The sequence below is a fragment of the Furipterus horrens genome, unplaced genomic scaffold (genome assembly GCF_987537825.1).
Source record: "Furipterus horrens unplaced genomic scaffold, mFurHor1.1.pri manual_scaffold_8, whole genome shotgun sequence".
In the NCBI taxonomy this organism is placed as follows: Eukaryota; Metazoa; Chordata; class Mammalia; order Chiroptera; family Furipteridae; genus Furipterus; species Furipterus horrens.
Window position 1 is genome coordinate 17,680,334 of NW_028327178.1, and position 18,999 is coordinate 17,699,332.

General features: G+C 50.6%; 1 long non-coding RNA gene across 1 annotated transcript; it reads left to right on the forward strand.

Annotated features, from left to right (window-relative positions):
- The first annotated feature begins 919 nt into the window (after nt 1-919).
- On the forward strand, nt 920-18,050 carry LOC150002581 (uncharacterized). Its single transcript, XR_016512692.1, has 3 exons — nt 920-1,023; nt 15,044-15,098; nt 18,003-18,050. It is a non-coding gene; the product is annotated as an uncharacterized LOC150002581 (long non-coding RNA).
- Nucleotides 18,051-18,999: the final 949 nt, after the last annotated feature.

An 18,999-nucleotide genomic window follows, 5' to 3' on the forward strand; every position in this document is an offset into this window, starting at 1 on the left:
TGTATGAAAAAAAAATTCGATCACTGGCTTGACCAAATCTTCCTATTATCAGGTCATTTAACCAGAATGTGCATCTGGAGACCCCATGGGTGCTCTTGGGTGTGCTGGAGCACCCAGCGACACGGGGAGGAGGGGTCAGACCCCACTGCAACCCCCAAACCTAACTTCTGGTGCTTAACTTTACAGAGAGAAAAGCTCAGACACTTAAAGTTCCTCCCCAAGGGCTGAGAGGACAGAGCCATCAGCTAAGGTTCATGGCCAGCTGGCTGGGCATTTGTTTCTCGGCCACTCATTCATTTGTTCATCGGGAAATGCTCACTGAGCGTGCTCCATGCCAGATACTGCCTGGTGTGTCAGAAGGACTCAGGGGTTTGAGTAATGCTTTGAAAGCTGGCCAAGCTCTGGAAAGGTAGAGGGGAGGAGGAAGAAGGCATTGACCATGCTGTGGTGGTGATGGTGGTGGTGCTGGGGACTTGGGCAAAGACCCTGAGAAGGTACATTCCAGAGATGTGTAGTGTGGTTAGAGGGGTGGATGGGGGTCATCTTGTGAGGGGCCTTGGGCACGAGGTTAGAGACAATGTAGCTCTTTATTCTGGAGACTTTGAAGGGTTTGAGTGGAAGTCTGGGGAACCCAGGTCTGCTCCTAGGAGAGAAGGGGCTTGGTTATGTCCCAGCCCTGCAGGCCTTCCCATGCAGGGGCTCTGGGCGGGGCTCCTTAGGCAGGGTTTGACCTTGGGCTCCAGCTGCTGTCTTCCAGGCTGGGGTTGGGGGTGCAGACAGAGGCTCCATGGGGCTGCCCGGGCTGGGCCCTGGCCTGATTCATTCCTTGCTTCCAAATGATGCTTCACCTGTCTCCCCAGCTGAGAAGTGCACTGTCCATCTGCCTCCCAGAGCCTTCCCACCACTTGTGTTGCCTCCAATTGCTCTGAACTCCACAGCAGACAGACAGCCCAGCAGGAAGAACAACTAGGAGGCCCCTTTGCCAGTGGAGCAAACACCAGGCTGGACCCTCAGGCATGCAAGGTACCTGGGACAGGGAAGAGCCCCCATGGGGACAGGGCAGGGCTGGGTTGCAGGAGGCCAGCCGTGTAGGAGCACCTCCCCTCTGCCTCCATCTCAGCCCCTTCACCTCCTCTGGTGCTCTTTGCTCTTTTCTGGGGTGCCAGGAAGGCAGCCGCCTGGGCAGGACCACACCCTCAGGGTTGTTAAACACCTGGGCCAGGCGTGGCCCTGGGGAATGAGCTCACCAGGTCCCTGTCCTATGAGGGGTCAGATTCAGGCACACAAACAGGACTGGTCTGGGGGTGCAGAGGTTGGCCTGGGCCCAGCCCAGCCTTGTCGAACTCTTGGGACCTCAGTCTGTAGAACCGTATTGTCCTCTCCTCGGGTGCTGGATCCCTTTGGCTCCAAAGGGAATTTGGAAAATGTCAACCTGACTTTTGAACCCTGCCTGCCTCTTAGCCCTGGGGCACAGGCTGCCATGGAGAAGGCGAGGGCCACAGGGAGGCCTTTATGAGGCCCAGGCAGAGGTCCAGGGTTCTGCTGAATCCACAGGAACGCCTGAGCCTCTGATACCCACTTGTGCCACCTGAGCAGGTCCCCTTTCTTCTTGAGCCCATTTGCACGGGGGCCAGTGGGAGTCAGGAGGCTCGCTCTCCCTCCCTTCAGGGTGGTTGTGAGGATCAAATGAGATCACCAAGATAAAAGAGAACAGGAGAGAAGAAAGCTCCGAACACACATAGATGGTTGTTATTGTCACTGTTGTTATTATTAGCTCCTCGCCAACCCCACTCGGAACAGAGCCATCCGGGCAGGTTCTCAGCCCTCCCTGGAGTCTCCATGGGGTGCAGGGCTGGCCTGGGGCCTGTCACATCCCTAAGTTCTCTTGAGGGGCACTTTGGGGTCCAGAGACTCCTCTGTTTCTCCCAGTCTCTCAGCACAACCCCCTGGGTATGGAGGAGGGTGGGGAGAGGGGCCTCAGCCTCTCCGTGGGGGTGGGTCCCTCTGGGCACTGCGAATGTAACATGGGAACCACACTCCAAAGAGACACCCCTGCTCACCCGTGAACATCTCAAACACACACAAACCAGCACCTGTAAGCACTCAGCCAGATCTAGGCTCACACACACACACACCCCCTCCTTCCATCCGGAGGCCAGTGCGTCCTTCAGGGGTATTATTACCTAGGTAAGCTGCTGTTGCTACGATTGTCTTTAGGAAAGTCTCCACTCTGTGGAAAACATCAAACAGCGGCCAGCAGCCTCAGATAGCAAAGGCGACAGGCCCTTTGGGGCCCTTTCCAGTGCAGACCTGCCTCCTTGTTTGCAAAAATGACTTATTATTAATCTGTGATTGAAACTGTAATTATGCCATCACTGTGTCAACAAGCTGGAACATGGTGAGGACTGGCAGGGCCGTCTGGAAATGTGCTCCTACCCTCCACCATGACCATGCTGGCACCTACCCCTGCCCAGGGAGGGGACCACGCACACACCTGTCAACCTCCAGGCCGAACTCTGCACTGGGCTCCCGGCAAGAGTGTGTCTGTGTGTGTGCACCTGGCCAGCGGAGGTGTGGTCCAGGTGTGCTCCTGGGGCGAGAGCAGCCCTCAGAGAGCCCAGGGAGCCCCAGGGTCCCAGTTGGTGGGACTGAGGCATCAAAGTGTGACGTAAGGAGTTAGGGGTGACAGGGGATCCCAGGAGGTGCCTTCTCACCATGCCCCTGGTGAGCTTGTCCTCAGTGCACTTCTCAGACATGGTGCCAGGTCCTTTCAGCCCGATTTCTGCTCCTGGTGGGCCCCGAGGTGTGGCTGGGCCAAGGCCCGCTCTGCAGCTGCGTTCACCTGCTAATGCCTGACTTTCACTGACCGCTTACTACGCACCAGGTCTGGTGCAAAATGCGTTATGTTCCACATCTCATTTAGTCTTCTGAAACCATTAAAAAACCCAGAGTGCTGTATATGTAAATATTTACTTCACAGATGAGAAAATGGGGGTCAATGGAGTTAGGTGGTCGCCCAGGTCCTACAGAGCTGGGGTTTAGAGCCAGGTGATCTCACTGCTCGTACTCCTCCCCCCCATTCCTCTGATGCACCCCACACCGTCCATCTGCTTGTACTCCTCAGCCTGTGGGCCTGTAGCCTGGGGTCTAGTAAGAAGGAATGAGGTGAAGGTTAATATTCAAAACTGGCTCTTCAGGACTGGCCTGAGTGACATGACAGTTGAGGAATCTGTGGGTCCTCCCTGGGACCGCTGCACTCGCCAGCACATGGGCTGGGCCTTCTGGGTCTGGGAAGGGTCCTTTTTTGTCACATTGTGGGCCCCAGGTGGGCAGCTAAAGAAATAACAACTCCACCTAGCCCAGAGGGAAAGGTGTGTGTGTTTGCCAGCATGGTCACTTGTTGATTTTAAGAGATGGCAGAGATGGAAGGTCACAGAACTACTGGCAGCCTAGTTGAGATGTCACCCCAGGGATCCCAACTTCCACCCGGGGGTTCTCTAAGCATCCGCTGGGGAGAACCACAGACCCTGTGGCACATACAGCTACCTCTCACTACCCTCCAAGGTCAGAGGGAGGGACCATGGGTAAGAGGACTGTATTTGAGGCAAAGAGCCAGGCAGTCCTGAGGAAAGAGAAGGGGCTTTGGCGTGAGATGGGGTCTGGGTTCAAAGCCTGACTCAACCACATTCTGCCAGAGTGCTCTTTGGGTAAATTTCCTGAGCCTGTAAATTTTCACCTGTAAAATGGGGCTAGTCAGGCCTGCCTCACAGGGTTCTGATGGGATAAAATAATATAATATGAAATGCTGAAATGGATCCTACCCTCATAGCATCCCCCACGAGGACAGGTGCACTGCCACTGGGCCTATCTGGGGGGACCTTCCAGGCAGATCCAGAACTTGTGAAGCATCAGCCAGGTGCTCCACTGCAAGGTGGTTTTAGGCCTGGAAACCCGTACTTGGGCACTGTGATACCTGCTCCACCAGAAGGCCGCTGCTCCCCACTCCATGTCCCACAAGTATCTCAGTCACCTGCCATCCCTGCCCACCCCCACCCCCAATTCTCTGCTGTTTCATTACTTTGACTTAAGGCTTAATGTGTTCCCTTCTACTAGGGCCTAGGCAATGTGCCAACTCTTTGTTGATGTAATTGCCCCCATGCATTCGTCTACTTATTCATTCAATGGGCAGCAAGGCAGACGCTCGGGAAACTGAGCTAAGCTGGGTGTCTGGGAGCAGGAGCCACAGCAGGGTGGAGAGGGGGAGGCCCACAGCTAAGGAAGCCACCTTGAAAGGGGCCAGAGGGAGGGAGGGAGGACTGCCCAGAAAACAGCCTTGCTTGGGCTCCCCTGATCCTCTGTGAAAGCTGCTGGAGTGGTTCAGGTGAACAGAGGAACGAGCCTGGCTGCTGAGATGTTTCGCAGTGAACAACGCCATTTGGGGGGGGGGCACCAAAAAACAAAACAATAGGGAGAACCACGAAAGGTCCAGGACTGAAACCATTGTGGCTGTTTGAGTCTCACATTTCCCGCGTGGGTGGAGTGGGGTGGGCATGGCCCTGGGGGTCTGGGAAGTAGGCAGCAGGGGCAAGTGGGGCACTCCTTACATGAGGCAGGCAGGTGGCAGCTCTGGGCAGCAGCGCATCTGGGACCTAGGTCAGCAGAGAGGGGAGAGCGGGGTGGGGGCGGGGTTGCCCGTGCCCAGCCAGCAGGTGGGTGGGGGCGACGGGTAGAGGGAAGGCCAGAGAGGGGAGACCATGGAGATGGATGGGCCAGCCCTGCTGGCCTGGGAACCGACGCGGGGACGCATCCACGTGGGCTGCGGGAATTTGGGGTCAGCTCCAGCGCTGGGGGAGGCCATGGCGGGCCAGGCCCTTCCCAGGCTGGGCATAAGGCATGCAGGCTTTCCTCCCACTCCCCATCCGAGTCCCTCCAGCATCCCTGGCTCCACCTCTGGTGCACAGGGGACCCTAGAACTCGGATGGGGCTCGATGGGGCAGACCTCTTAGAGAGGTGGGGCCCATCTTCCCCAGACCCTGTGCCCTTGGGGCTGGCAGGTTGAGTCCCTGAGGCTGATGCCGCCTGCCTGGTGGCGCTGCTTTCCGGGGGTGGGGGTGGGGGTGGGGTGTTGCCCAGGCCTCAGCTAGCTGTCCAGTCCTGCTCACCTGCTCTGCGTTAATGTGCGTGCAGAGAGCAGCCTGGAACACTTATGCAGGCTCAGGAGGCAGAGCAGACAGGCGATAAGCTTAATTAATAGAATCAGGACACATAAATAGTCTCTCTCCGCCTCCACAGCAGCAGGCTGTGGCTCGGCATTCTGGGGAATTGCTCATCAATCCAGGGACTCCTGCGTGCTCAGCCGGTGCTGGCGGAGGCAGAGGGCAGACAGGCCCCTGGGGAGCTCTGTGCTGAGCTGGGATTCAGGTCTCCTTCTGGGAGGTAGGATTCTCAGGCAATGGAATTCCAAGGAGGAGGGAGAGGGCTGTGTGGCTGAATACCAGGAAGGCTTCCTAGAGGAGGGGGTTGTCAGTCTCAGGGATGCTCTGACAGGAGGTGAGGAGGATTGTAGGAAGGAAGGAAGGAAGGAAGGAGGAGAGGAAATGGGAGAGAATGAGAGAGAAGTCTGTGGGTCCATTGTCAGCATGGTGGATCCTGGGTGGCTAGTTTCTTTTCCTAATTGTGAACTCCTGTGTCAGCCTCAGGGGCTAAAGGGTACCTACGTGCTAAGCACCAGGTCCCGGCAAGTGTCTGCTCCGGTAGTACCTGGCTCCTCACAACTGTCCCGAGGGGGCTGCTTTACAGCCAAGGAAATGCAGGTGTAGAGAGGCCGATGTATGTGCCTGTGGCCTCACAGGAATAAGGAGCGAGGTCGGGGTGGATTACAGGAGCAGGACTGACCCAGGGCCCTGGCGGCTGTTACTGGACTCATGACTGCGCAGCCTGCAGACAGGGACACTGAGTCAGGCCCAGTGCTGGGAGGCATGTGGCTCCTGGTCGCTGGCTTTGGCCGCCTTCACAATGGCCTGGGGTGCCTCCTCCTGACCTTTCCTCCCTGCATATCACTTGGGGGCTGTGACCCAGGGCCCTCCCACACTTCCCAGCCCCTTCCCCATTTTCATTTATGCACACTCCTATTGTGGGAGGGGATGTCCCAGGACAATGACTCGCACAGCGGGGAGGATGGGGCCTGGCCCTCTGGGTTTCTCTGCAGTCACTCTAAGACACGCCTGGCCACCCTGTGAGCAGCAGCACGTCTGCCAGAGAGGAGCGGGAGGTTGTTCTCACACAGATGCGCGGCTCCTGGGACCTTGTGGAAGTGACCTTGTCCTCACTCCCTCACCTCCACCTACCCTCAGCTCTCACTGGGGGAATGAGGCAGGGTGGCAGGTGAGGAAGGGGCCAGGGGACCCCTTCCTTGGCAGGCTGGGGGTTGGCATGGAACCCCCTGCCCCGCCTCAGCCTCCCGGACCAAGCCTGGCTGCTTCTCCTTATAAAAGCTAAATTTACTCTTTTAACAAGTCCAGCACTGCACTAAAATGCACTGGAATGCCTGGGAAGGGGGGATGTGGTCCGGGGCCAGTGAGTCAGGGCTGCCATTCGCAGCCTTCTTGGGGCCAACGGGCCTCCTGGAGAGAGGGGAAGGCTGCCCACACCGTCTCCTTCTCTTGGGATGTGGGGGCCCCCAGCCCCTGCTTCCATGCCCTATTCTCCCAGAGTCTGCTGCAGGACTCAAGTCCTCCATTGCTCCTGGTGACCCTTAAGACTCCCCCATGGCCAGGAAGTGGAGCCCCTAAAGAGCCCGTAGTGATGACTCATGCTGCCCACCCCCCATGCAGTCAACCCTCACAAACCCCATCCCTACCCTGCACCCTGAACTTGGATTGGGGCTAATTTCTTCTAATTCCTTTGCTTCTCTCTTTCTCTCCGCCCTGAAAGGAGTCCAGCTCTCCAGGACTAGCCATTTCTACCAGGGCTTTTACTCTTCTTGACATCCTTGCTCTGACAGCCTTTCGCCCTCTGCAGCCTGAGACCCCTGACCATAAATACACCTGCAGTCTGAACCTCAACATCATACGGATGTTCTGGCTCCCTGAGGACTCTGCTGCCCATGAAGCCCCCCTTGTGCAAAGCATCTACCTCAGAACCAGCAGGGGGTGGGCCCCATTTCTGCTCACATGTCTCCTTCCTCCTCCTTTTGAAACCCCAGCTCTTTCTGACGCTCACCCTGCTGGGTGACACACTCTCTTCTCTCTGCCACCTCCTGGCTGTTACCTGTTGACTTCCTGGTCCTGGTCACTCCCTTTCATTCCTGGGGATGTTGGCTCTGTCACCAGACCCTTGGGACTTTCCATGTGGGTGACCATTGTCCAAGTCTCAGTTCCTTGAGTGCCTCCCCATCAGCACGCTCATCCTCCCAGAAGGGGCACAGCTGGACTTTTTCTCCCTTTCCATTTTTAAAAATTGTTGTTCTGTTACAGTTGTCCTATTCGCCGCCCCCCACCCCTGCTCTCCCCTGCACTGCCCACCTCCCCCCGCTCCCAGAGTCAGTTCCCACCCCATTGTCCATGTCCATGGGTCATTTATACTTGTTCCTTGACTAGACCCTTCCCCTTCTTTCCCCCTTCTCCCCTCCGCCCTTTCCTCTGGTCAAGTCTGTTCCTTGTTTCCATGCCTCTCATTCTATTTTGCTCGTTTGTTTGTTTTGTTCATTAGGTTCCTATATTAGGTGAGATCATATGGTGTTTGTCATTCGCTAAGCATAATACTCTCCAGTTCCATCCATGTTGTCGCAAAAGGTAGGAATTCCTTCTTTCTTTCTGCTGCATAGTATTCCATTGTGTAAATGTCGCACAGTTTTTTGATCCACTCATCTACAGATGGGCACTTAGGCTGTTTCCAGCACTTGGCTATTGTAAATAGTGCTGCTATGAACATAGGGGTGCATGAGTTCTTTTGAATTGGGATTTCAGGATTCTTCGGGTATAATCCCAGCAATGGAATTATTGAATCAAAAGGCAGTTCCTTTTTAGTTTTTTGAGGAAACTCCATCCTGTTTTCCACAGTGGGTACCTGACTCTTGTCACCACCAAAAACTGCACCACCTCAGAAACCTGGTCTCTAGGCTCCCTCTCTCTGACCACCCCTTCTATCCTCCAGGTCTCTAACTACCCATTGACCCTCATTTCTTGACCATTATTTTTAGTTTCTTTCTCTTTTTCTTGTGTCCATTTAGAGAATCACAGTCTTAGCTGAACCCAATTATTTACACAAGAGTTGAACTTGGCCCAAGAAAGCCCTCAAGCTGGGCTCACTGGGTGCATCCCAGACCTCCAAGGAGACTCACCGCTGTCTGGAAAGCCTGTGGTGCTTTCTCGGGAAATTTGCTGTCCTTCAAGGCTTCCTACTTCCCCGAAACCTCCCACCCCCGGCCCACTCTCAGTCGATGACTTCGCCTCATACTTCACGGAGGAAAGAGAACGAGAACTCTCTCTCATCCCCACAACTTCCTCTGGAGCCCCCTGTAGTTTCTGTCTTTCCACCATGCGAGTGGTACCTTTCACCCTTCTTCTGGGCCCTTTGGGGCACTCACTGCAATATGTGGCCGGCTTCGATGCAATACTATTTGTTCATTGCTACTAGGAGGTTCCCCTCAGAGTGTCTGGCACAAAGAAGGCACTCGATACACACCAAGGCACAAATAAATATGTATTGGGGAGAGGTAGGTGGATTTAATAACATTTTCTAGTTACAAAATCAGTATGGAATGTGCTCAATGCAAAAAGCCTGAGGCAGTAGAAAAGTAAAAAAGAAGAAAACGCAAAAGTTAACCATACTTCCCTTATTCATTAATAAACACTGTCAACATTTTGGTACTTATGCCTTCAAAGGTTTCTACACATATTTTTTCTTCTTCACAAAATGGCACTTGAATAAATATAGCTTACGAGTCAACTATTGGTTATGAACATTTTCCTACATCTTTAAATATTCTTTTAAGTACTTTAATAACTGCATAGTATTCCATTTACTAACTACTTCTCTAATGTTGACTTTTGATTTCAAATGTATTTTTTAATCCTCACCTGAGGATATGTTTATTGATTTTAGAGAAAGATGGAGAGAGAGAGAAACACCAGTTGGTTGCCCCCGTACGCGCCCTGACTGGGGATCGACCCTGAAACCTAAGTGTGTGCCTGAACCAGAGATCAAACCCACTACCTTTTGGGGCACAGGACAATACTCCAACCAACTGAGCCGTGCAGCCAGGGCGCAAGGCTTTTGATTTCTATTATTAAATCATAGAGACAATTTGCTTTGGAAACAAAATAAGCACAAACACAATTTCCCAAGCATAACAAACCCCTTTCTAAAGTTCTGGAAGGCTCACCCCCCCACCCCCCCATATTCTCATAGCCAGTACCATCCTTTCTTTCAACATTTTGCTTAAATGTCACCTTATCAGAAAGGTCTTGGTGTCTTCCGCATAAAAACTTGCTTCTCTCCTCTTTTTACATTCCTTTTGCAGACAGATGTCTTTTTCTCAGCTTCGCTTAGCACCTCCAACAGGTTTTATATTTGTCTGTATCTGTGTCTTCCCAGATCCATGAAACAGGGACTTTGTCTTATTTTGCTCATCCTGTACTCCTACTGCCTTCACCGTGCCCAGCACAGAGTAAGTGCTCAATAAACATTTTGTGAATGAATGAATGAAGGATGATGCTTCTAGTCTGAAACTAATAGCAATGATACTATTCAGGGATTCTTAGGAACTGTTTTAATCAGTAGACTCAATGTATAGACAAGAGATAAGAAAATAGACAAGTGAATGACTTCTAAGTATAGTAGTAGTTGTCATGAAGGGGAACACAGTTAAGACAGGACCCTCAGGGAAAGCACCTATGAGATGTGATATTTGGTCTGAGACCTGAAGGATGAGCAGGAGTAGGATGGGAGAAGAGCATGGATAAGCGCATCCAGGCGCATGGAACTGTGTGTAAAAAGGCCCTGACATGGGAAGGAGATTGGCAGGCTACAGAACTGAAAGAAGGCTAGTGACTAAGAGTGGTAGGTGGGGTGAGGGCCACAAGTGGGAGTTGGGGAGGTCACCCATGTGTTGTGAGTCAAGGGACAGGAAGGAGCACCCCCTCTCTGTGCTGCTCCTTCTGAAAGCAGACCTTCCATGATGGACTTACAAGGCGCAAATGAATAGATCAGATGCTTCTCTCAGGGGGGGTAGGGGAGCTGAAGGTTTCTGTTTTTGTTTTGACTGCAATCAATGGGGTGGGGGATGTAAAATCAAGTGACAGCTCCTGTGGTGGAGAGAGGTCCAAGGGAAGTCAGCTCCTGACAATCTAAACAGCCATTTGTCCCAATCACTTATTAAGTGCTTTCTGGGTATCACGTACATATACCGTCTCCCTTAATCCTCATGACAACATGTCACCATTTTTACAGATGACAAACAAACTCAGAGAGGTAATGTGATTTTGGTGGAGGGATACACATTTTAAGAGATGGAGTTGGGATTTAGGCAGCAGGTTCCGAAGCCCGATCTCTCTCCCCTAATCTGATACACCATGGAGTCTTATCACATGCCTATTTAGTGCATGGCACTTCCAGCTTCTTATCTCTTATGCAATTAAATGTTATAAGTTTTACATTTGAACTCTTTATTATACACTGTCCATTATCACATATATTACCCACAGAAACAGAAACACTACACTATAGAGCAGCGATTTTAAACCTTTTTCATTTCATGGCACACAAAACCTAATTATTAAAATTCTGCAGCCACCAAAAACATATATTCTTTATCAATCTTACAAAAAAATAGGTACAATTTTGAATCATTCACACTGGACAGTTAATGTTATGTTGGCTGTTTTCTTTTTCTTTTCCTTTTTTTTCTGGTTTCACAATCTAAGAAAAAGAGGTCAGTGCCCTGACTAAATAGTCAGGTACTGCAGGTTTTAAAAATTCTTGTGGCACACCAGTTGAAAGTCACTGATATGGAGTACTGCACATACAAACCATGTATACTGTGCTTTATGGGGGTAAATTTAGGTATTAAAAAAAGTAAGATTTCATATGACTTGATTTTATTTGTTATCAATTTTTTCATTGTGCTTCAATGCTCCATATTTTATACTGTCCTGTTTTCTAGTTCACTAATCCTCAGTTAGCTGCATTGAATCTATTCATTTCATTGTCAGTTGTGATTATCATAGTTTTCATTCTAGAATTTCCATTTAATAACTTATTATTTTATTTTATTTTTAAGTGCATTTTATTATGCTGTTACAGTTGTCCTAACTTCTTTTCCCTTTGCTCCCTCCACCCAGTATCCCCCTTCCCTCCAGCAATCTCACCCCCCTTAGTTCATGTCCATGGGTCATGTATATAAGTTCTTTGGCTTCACCCTTTCCTGTATTATTCTTAATTCCCCCCTGTTTTGTACTTACCAGTTATGCTTCTTAATCCCTGAACCATTTCCCCATTTCTCCCCCTTACCCCTCCCAGCTGGTAACCTATGATTCTGTTCCTGTTCTGGTTGTTTGCTTAGTTTGTTTATGGTTTTTTGTTTCTTTTTGTTTTTAGATTCTGTTGTTGCTAGTTGTTTGTCATCATTTTAATGTTCATAGTTTTGATCCTCTTTTTCTTAAATAAGTCCCTTTAACATTTCATGTAACAATGCCTTGGTGATGATGAACTCCTTTAGCTTTACCTTGTCTGGGAAGCACTTCATCTGTCCTTCCATTCTAAATTATAGCTTTGCCGGATTGAGTAATCTTGGTTGTAGATCACTTTGAATACTTCTTGCCCGTCCCTTCTTACCTGCAAAGTTCCTTTTGAGAAATTAACTGACAATCTTATGGGAACTCCTTTGTAGGTAACTCTATGCTTTCCCCTTGCTGCTTTAAGATTCTTTCTTTATCTTTAACCTTTAGCATTTTAATTATGATATGTCTTGGCGTGATCCTCTTTGGGTCTAGCTTGTTTGGAACTCTCTGTGCTTCCTGGACTTGTATGTCTATTTCCTTCACCAAATTAGGGAAGCTTTCCTTCATTATTTTTTCAAATAAGTTTTCAATTTCTTGCTTTTCCTCTTCTTCTGGCACCCCTATGATTCAGATGTTGGCATGTTTAAAGTTGTCCCAGAGGTTCCTAAGCCTCTCTTCCTTTTCTTCACTTCTTGTTTCCTCATTTTGTACTGGTTGACTGTTTATTTCTTCCTTATGTTCCAATTTGTTGATTTAAACCATGTTTTCCTTCCCTTCACCACTGGTTTCATGTGGGTTTTCCTTTGTTTCACTTAGCACAGACTTCACTTCTTCTCTTATGCGTTTGTTGTACTTAATCTTGTCTGTCAAGTCTGTGGACATAATTATCACCCGTGTTTTGAACTCTGCATCTCTTAGGTTGATTATCTCCCTGTCATTCAGTTCTTCCACTGGAACCTTTCTCTGCCCCACCTTTTGGACCATACTTCTATGTCTCCTCAACTTGACAGCTTTCTGTGTTTGCCTGTATTTTAGGCAGAGCTGTTGCACCTGTTATGTTGTAAGGGGTGGAGCCTTAGGTATTCATCAGTACGGGGAGGCCTGTTTCACCACATTGTGGCACTGTATGTGGGGGAGGGAATCTGAGAGGGAACAATACCGCTTGCCCAGCACTCATCCCTTTTCCAGGCATTTTTCCCACTTCTTGTATGCGACTGGCATCCCTTTAACTGTTGTTTGTTGATGGTTCCCAGAGAAGGTGAATTTGTGGATATTCTAGGACTGTGGGTGTTACAGAACCCCTGGGCTGCTCCAATTGAAAACAAACCCATGGACTCGTTAGGTAGGGGTCTGATTGCCCTCCGCCAGAATTACAACTCTTAATACCTGTTGAGTGAAAAGAAAATTGTTTATTTAACAGTTACACATATCCTTGCCTCCACCTACCAAACCTAGCCAGTTTTAGGAAGGTCAGAAACACCGTTTCCCTACTTCCCAAACACAGTTCAGCTTTACCAGCAGCTGCCAATCATTCAATCTGATTGGGGAGGTCCTTTCTGTGCTGTGGTGTCCTTCAGCTCTCAATACAAAACCGCCGGGATTCTCAGCCTCCTTGCAAACTGTCTTCTTTCTGTAAACTGCATGGATTTCCTCTCCTTCTCCAGAGCACCCCTGCGAACACCCGCCAGCGAGGGAGACAGCCCCAGAGCGCGCCCCCCCCACAAAGTGTTCGCAGCTGCCTATATATCCCTGACTGCGTCCTCTGACGCAGTGGGTGTTGCCAACAGTTCTGACCATTCACAGAACCCCACGTAGGCTCTGTGTGCTTTCCATACCGTCCCCTGGTTCAAGACTCCTCCCAACCACCTGAGGCCTTGGAAGCATCCAAGCAATTCTGCATAATGAAAGACACCAGCCATCAGCCTCAGGCGTGTGGAGGCATTCCGAAAGCTGCTTCCTTCTCCACATCCCCCAGCCGCAAACTCCGGGGATTTTTGGACTCCCCTGTTTCTGTAACATGGGGACCCTTTAAACAAGTTGCCTCTGCTGAGAGACTGGCAGTTTCTTCCTCTGCCCCAACCACCACTGGTTTTCATAGTCAGAAGCAGTGAGGTTCTATTTTCCCCAGCACTGGAACTGTGAGCTTCACAGTCTGGTCTGGGGCTGGGATTGCTTTCCAGGTTTCCCTCCCTACTTTTAAAATGTATGACTGCACTTTTTGTGGCCACAACCATTGCCCTGCCACCACTGCCACCACACTGTGTCATCTCCGCCCCGGCTACATCCCTCTTGCCTGTCTGGATGAGTATTTCTTCGTTTGTTGGACTTCCATGCAGTTCAATTTTCTGGAACTTCTGTTTTTTGTTTCTTTTTAGTTTTGAGATATTTGTAATTTCTTCTTAGTTATGCGGGAGATGCAACGTGTCTACCTACGCCTTCATCTTGGCCAGAAGTCTCAAAGTCTGTTATTTTCCATGCTAGTATTTGAATCTCCTCTGGGTCTCTTGCTATATTATTTGTTTGGTTTTTCCCTCCCGGTTTCAGTCATATGGTCTTGTCTCCTGGTATGCCTGGTAAACTTTACTGAGTGCCAGACATTGTGTATGGAAAATTTGTAGAGATAATCTGAGGCTCTGAATGATCCAGAGAGGAATTATTCTTACTTCCAGAAGGTAGTTAGAGTACAAGCAGCTTAATCCAATCTGGATTTAACTTTACTTGAAGTGGGTTTCAATATTTATGAAGACTGATCTATTTCTGATTTGCTCTTCAAGGGTTCCAACTGAAAGCCTTTTTTCAAAACAAAACAACACAAAAACCAAACAAATGAAGGTCCCTCCTTGGTGATACATAAGTCCCCTTTTCTTCCTTACCCCCCTATGATTACAAAACTCAGTCTCTACTATTTGCTCATAGTCTCAATTTCACAACTACTGCTTGGGGGAAATAAGGGCAAATGCTGAGCTCATTTCTCTGGACTTCTCTCCTCTCCAGGATTATGGCCTCTAGACTCCTCTAATACCTTCAAACAAATTTTTAAAATAAATTTTATCCATTTTTTTTTTTTAGTTCTTGGTGGGAGAGTTGGTGTGAGATAACTATTCTACAGTAGCCAGAAGTAAATATCTACATAAACCAAAAACCCACTCCTGCAAAGATGCAATTCTAGTTCATTGCTTCAACTTGACTTTCCAAGAGGCTGACTGTCATGGGCCCTGCATGGAATCTTTCCCTTCCCCTATTCACCTGCTTACTGTCTGTGTGGGGCTTGACTGCTATAATCATGTTCATGACCAGAGGATGCCCCTGGGCTGGCTGCCCTCTCAACCTGAGTCTGGGCTGGCCAGGATGGTGGCGGTCTGCTTTCCATCAAGTACCCCAAGAGGCCAGGCCTGCTTCTCTGTTGAGCAGCTCCCCCCCACAAGTCTTCCACATAGTGAGCTGTACTGTGCCAGGCTCGGCATGTAGCACTTAGCACAAGTTGTCTTATTTCTTCCTCTTAGAAGCACCAGCAAATAACTAGAGTTATCTCCATTTCACAGATGAGGAAACTGAAGCTCCAGAGGGTTAGCCAGAATCCTTGTCCATGTCATAAAAGTATGTATTTATTTCTGTGTTTACTTGTTAATTTTCTTGTGCTCTGCAGACTCTAAGTGATACAAGGGTGCGGAACATGTCTACATGTCTCTTCTATTCCTCACCAGATGCCCATGCTTGGCACAGAGTGGGGAGGTGATGATACACCTTGAATGAAGAAACAAAACCTTGGGTCCCAAAGTTGTTTATGGTGGAGGCCAGAACTCCAGGTTCTTGACCCTTAGCCCCCCATTCTTACTGCCCACATCACAGCCAGGTAAGAAATGCATTCATCCATCCCAGGATTATCCAGCACCTTCTGGGTGTTGAGATTCTAGCTAATTCCTGCCATCTAAAACCATTTTGGGCTTGCTTCCTTTGTGTCAGAGGCTCTGATGTCCTTAACCAGGGCCTGGAGACCCATAGGGAACTGAAGGATAGACTTGAAAGACTTCTGAAATTAGAGTAGACATCTATAAGTGTGTGATTGTTTTTCTAGACTATCTTTTTATAAATTCTCAGAGAGGTCTGGGGCCCCGAAAAGATCAAAATATCTTGGCCATGGGGGTTGGTGCCTTATTTGTCCCCCAACATTGCCACCCCTTGCCAGGGAGTGGCTTCCTAAAATCACCCACAGATTGTTGCAGGGATGGGGGTGGGGCTGGAGTAGTGGCCAGGAGCAGTGCTCAGAGTGTTCCAGGGGCCTCCTCAAAACCCCCAAGGTTTTGGGGTCACTTGTCAAAGGACTATGAATAAAGGAGGTCTCTCCTCCACAGCATGAAAGCCGTCCCACTGGCTGAGTGGCATATTTGAGCAGCTCCTGCTTCTGGGGCACTGGCCCTGTGAGCCTGGCCGGGGGTGGGGGTGAGGGTGGGTATGTGGGAATTCCCAGGCCCCAGCTCACCACTTTAAAGTCTTTGGAGAAGGAAGAGAAGGGGGCCCTGAGTCCTTGATGGAGAGGGGACAGGATGGGGTCTCAGGCACCTTCCCTGGCTCAGGTCAGCTGGGATCTGCCCCCTTGCCCGGGGTCTGGAGGGCCCTCTGCTTTGGATGGAACAAAAGAGAAGTAGGAGCATTTGGACCTCTATGAGGTGATCATGAGAGGGTCTCAGAGGAGATGGGTTTGGAGTCAGGCTTTGGGGAAGGAGGACTTGGGGCACAGGCCATGCGGCAGCTGCGGGCTTTGGCCAGGATGACGGGGTGCTGCCTGCTTGCCAGCTCCTCAGCGATGATCACCAAGAGTCAAGAGTAAAAACTGCACTGATAAGTACTGACAGGAGGGCAGTAATAATTATGGCTTTACGTGCAGCTAGCCTGCTGCAGCAGAGGTGTGGACTGTAAATCATGCTCGGAGACCTTAATCGATACAGCCAGGAGCTTGACCAGACTCCTGTCCTGGGAGGTGTCTTGCAGGGGTGCAGGGAGCTCTGCTGGGACTCCAGAGGCTAGTTCTGGTGCTGGAGAAGGGGAAACCCTCAGCTGGGAGACTGGAGCCTGGGTTCCAGTCCCAGCTCTGCTGACAGCTTGCTGTGCTACCTGGGGCTGCCTGCTGCCCCTCTCTGGGCTCCTGTTCCTCAGCTGTGAAGCAGCAGCAGGCTTGGGTATACTCTGACTCCAAATCCCCTCCATCCCACCCAGTTTCTCAACATTCCTAGGCTTTCTGGATCCTTTTAGGAAGGGACAGCCCCCTCTAGCCTCAGTGGAGAACCCAGGCAGGGAGAGGGAGTGGGGTGAATGAGGGTCCTGCCAAGGCCCCTGCCCAGCCAGTGACAGGAAGGCAGCAGCTCACGGCACAGGGGGTGATTTTACTGGAAAGATGAAAGGAAATTGCATCTTTAATAATTCACCGGGCTGGTTTGGAGGGAGGCAGGTTGGCGGGGCCGCGGAGCCGCTGGGCGATCCCAGCATCTGTTCCTGGAAATCCACTGGCTCCAGAGCCTGCCCGAGAGACCCGGGGGCCCTCCATCTCCTCCTGGCCCAGGGACAGCGGGAGCCGACGGAGTCTAGACCAGGGTGAGAGGTTAAAACACAGCCATCCTGGGAACCCGCTAAATTGATATCTCCAGCAAAAAGGGAGCCGGAATAATCGATGTGGCAGCAGCCCAGGAAGACAGCCAAGCTCGGGCCCCAGTGTGGTGCAGTCGCTGCAGGAAAGGAGCTCTGGGGCTCTGCAAACTTTGCGGGGCTCCCGCAAGCAGACTGGGGCCTCAGCCTGGACCTGCTGAGGCTGGGGAGGGGCCCGGCAAGCGGGGAGAACCAGATGCTGGGCAGCCTGTCCAACTGGTGGGTGTCCGCAACCAGTTATCACTTTGCCTTTCCTCCTGGTCCCTCTCAAGTGGGAATGCCTTCCGCTGATCAATATAAAAATGGCAGGGCCCACCTCTTGCTACCCTTTACCGGGACCCCCCAGAGCCTCCTGGGAGCCTTTAGTGCCAGACAAGAAAGAAGTGGATTGAAGTCAGAGGAACTGGCCCGGGGCATAGGCGGAAGGTGCCAAAGACAAAAGTAGCTAAAAAATGGTTGATCATGGAGTCCAAAGATGTTGGTTTTACTCCTGGCCCAGGCCCATGAGTGGGCCTCTCACTGGGAATGAGGTGATAACCCTGGTGGCAAGAGCCTGTGCTTCTGGAAAAAGCTTTGCATCTGGAGGCTGTTATTAGTGTTAGGCCTTTCCCCCAAGGCCTGTAGAATCTTTGTTGACTAATCTGAAATTTAAAAGCTTTCCTGGGTGGATCAGCTTATGATAAACTAGATTGGGGAAGGGGTGCATCATAAGGGAGATCAAATCTGGGGGCTGAGGACACCTGGGGGCCCCAGGCAGGGCTCAGGCAGAGCAGCTGTTCATCTCCCTCTCCCCCACCTCCCTCCCTCAAGAATCACAGCAAAGACACTTTAAAAACAAATATACTCATCCTTTCTTTACAGATGGGGCTCCTGAAGCCCAAAGAAGAAAGCTCCGTGGGCACCTAGCAGGTGAGTGTGGAATCAGGATTAGAATTCAGATCTGTTGACTCTCGGCGTGGTGCTGTGACTGTGAGCCCAGGGCTGCCGAGTTCTCTTTCTCCCCAGCTTTTACAACGGCAGGGCTGCTGTAGCCTTGAGGGGAGGTGCCCAAGCCAGTGGTCACGAGATTCATCCTGACTCCCTGTCCTATCCCAGCTTGCCTCATCCCTCAGGCTCAGCTTTTCTCCCTGGAAAACAAGGGTAAGACCCCCTCCCCGCCCCCGCCCCCCTGCCATTGGCTTCACGGGCCATGGAGAAGGCCACAGGAACTGACACAGCTTGATTTCAAGGCTGGCAAAACCTTGCTCACCTGGTGGATTCGCTACTTTTGGAAGTTGTCAGGGGACCCGGAGTCAGCAAAAATGGTTTCCGAGCAGGTGAAATGGTTGTTCCAAACGTCCATTCATGCAGCCAAGTCGGTGCTCTTTGTTTATAGAAGTGCCCCTCTGGCCCTTACGCAAGGTCTGTTTGCTCTTATGTGACAAACAGTTCTGACAAGGTTGGTGGTCTAGTTTCTCAGGCCCACATCAGGCCTACTGACAGCAGTGGGAAGAGCTTTATGATAAGAGAGGGGACAGAAAACCTGTAAAGTGCACAGACAATAATTAAAAGGCAAAGGGGACTGGATATACCTTGATAATCCTGGAGGGTAACCCAGAATTACCGTCCTGTCTACTAATTAGTGTTGTCGGAATGAGCTGAGTCATCAAGAAAGGGTGAAGCACAGTGTCCTCTGTTCAAGAACTCAGGGTTGTGTGTGATCCCCCGTAGAAAGGTTTCTACCACTATGATCTTGGGCAGGTCCCTTTCCTATAAGGGCCGCAGTTTCCTCATCTGCAAAATGGGAGGGTGGCCTCTAACTTCCCTCTACATACTAACAACCTGGGGTATTAGGAGCATCATCTGGGGAAAAAAAGGA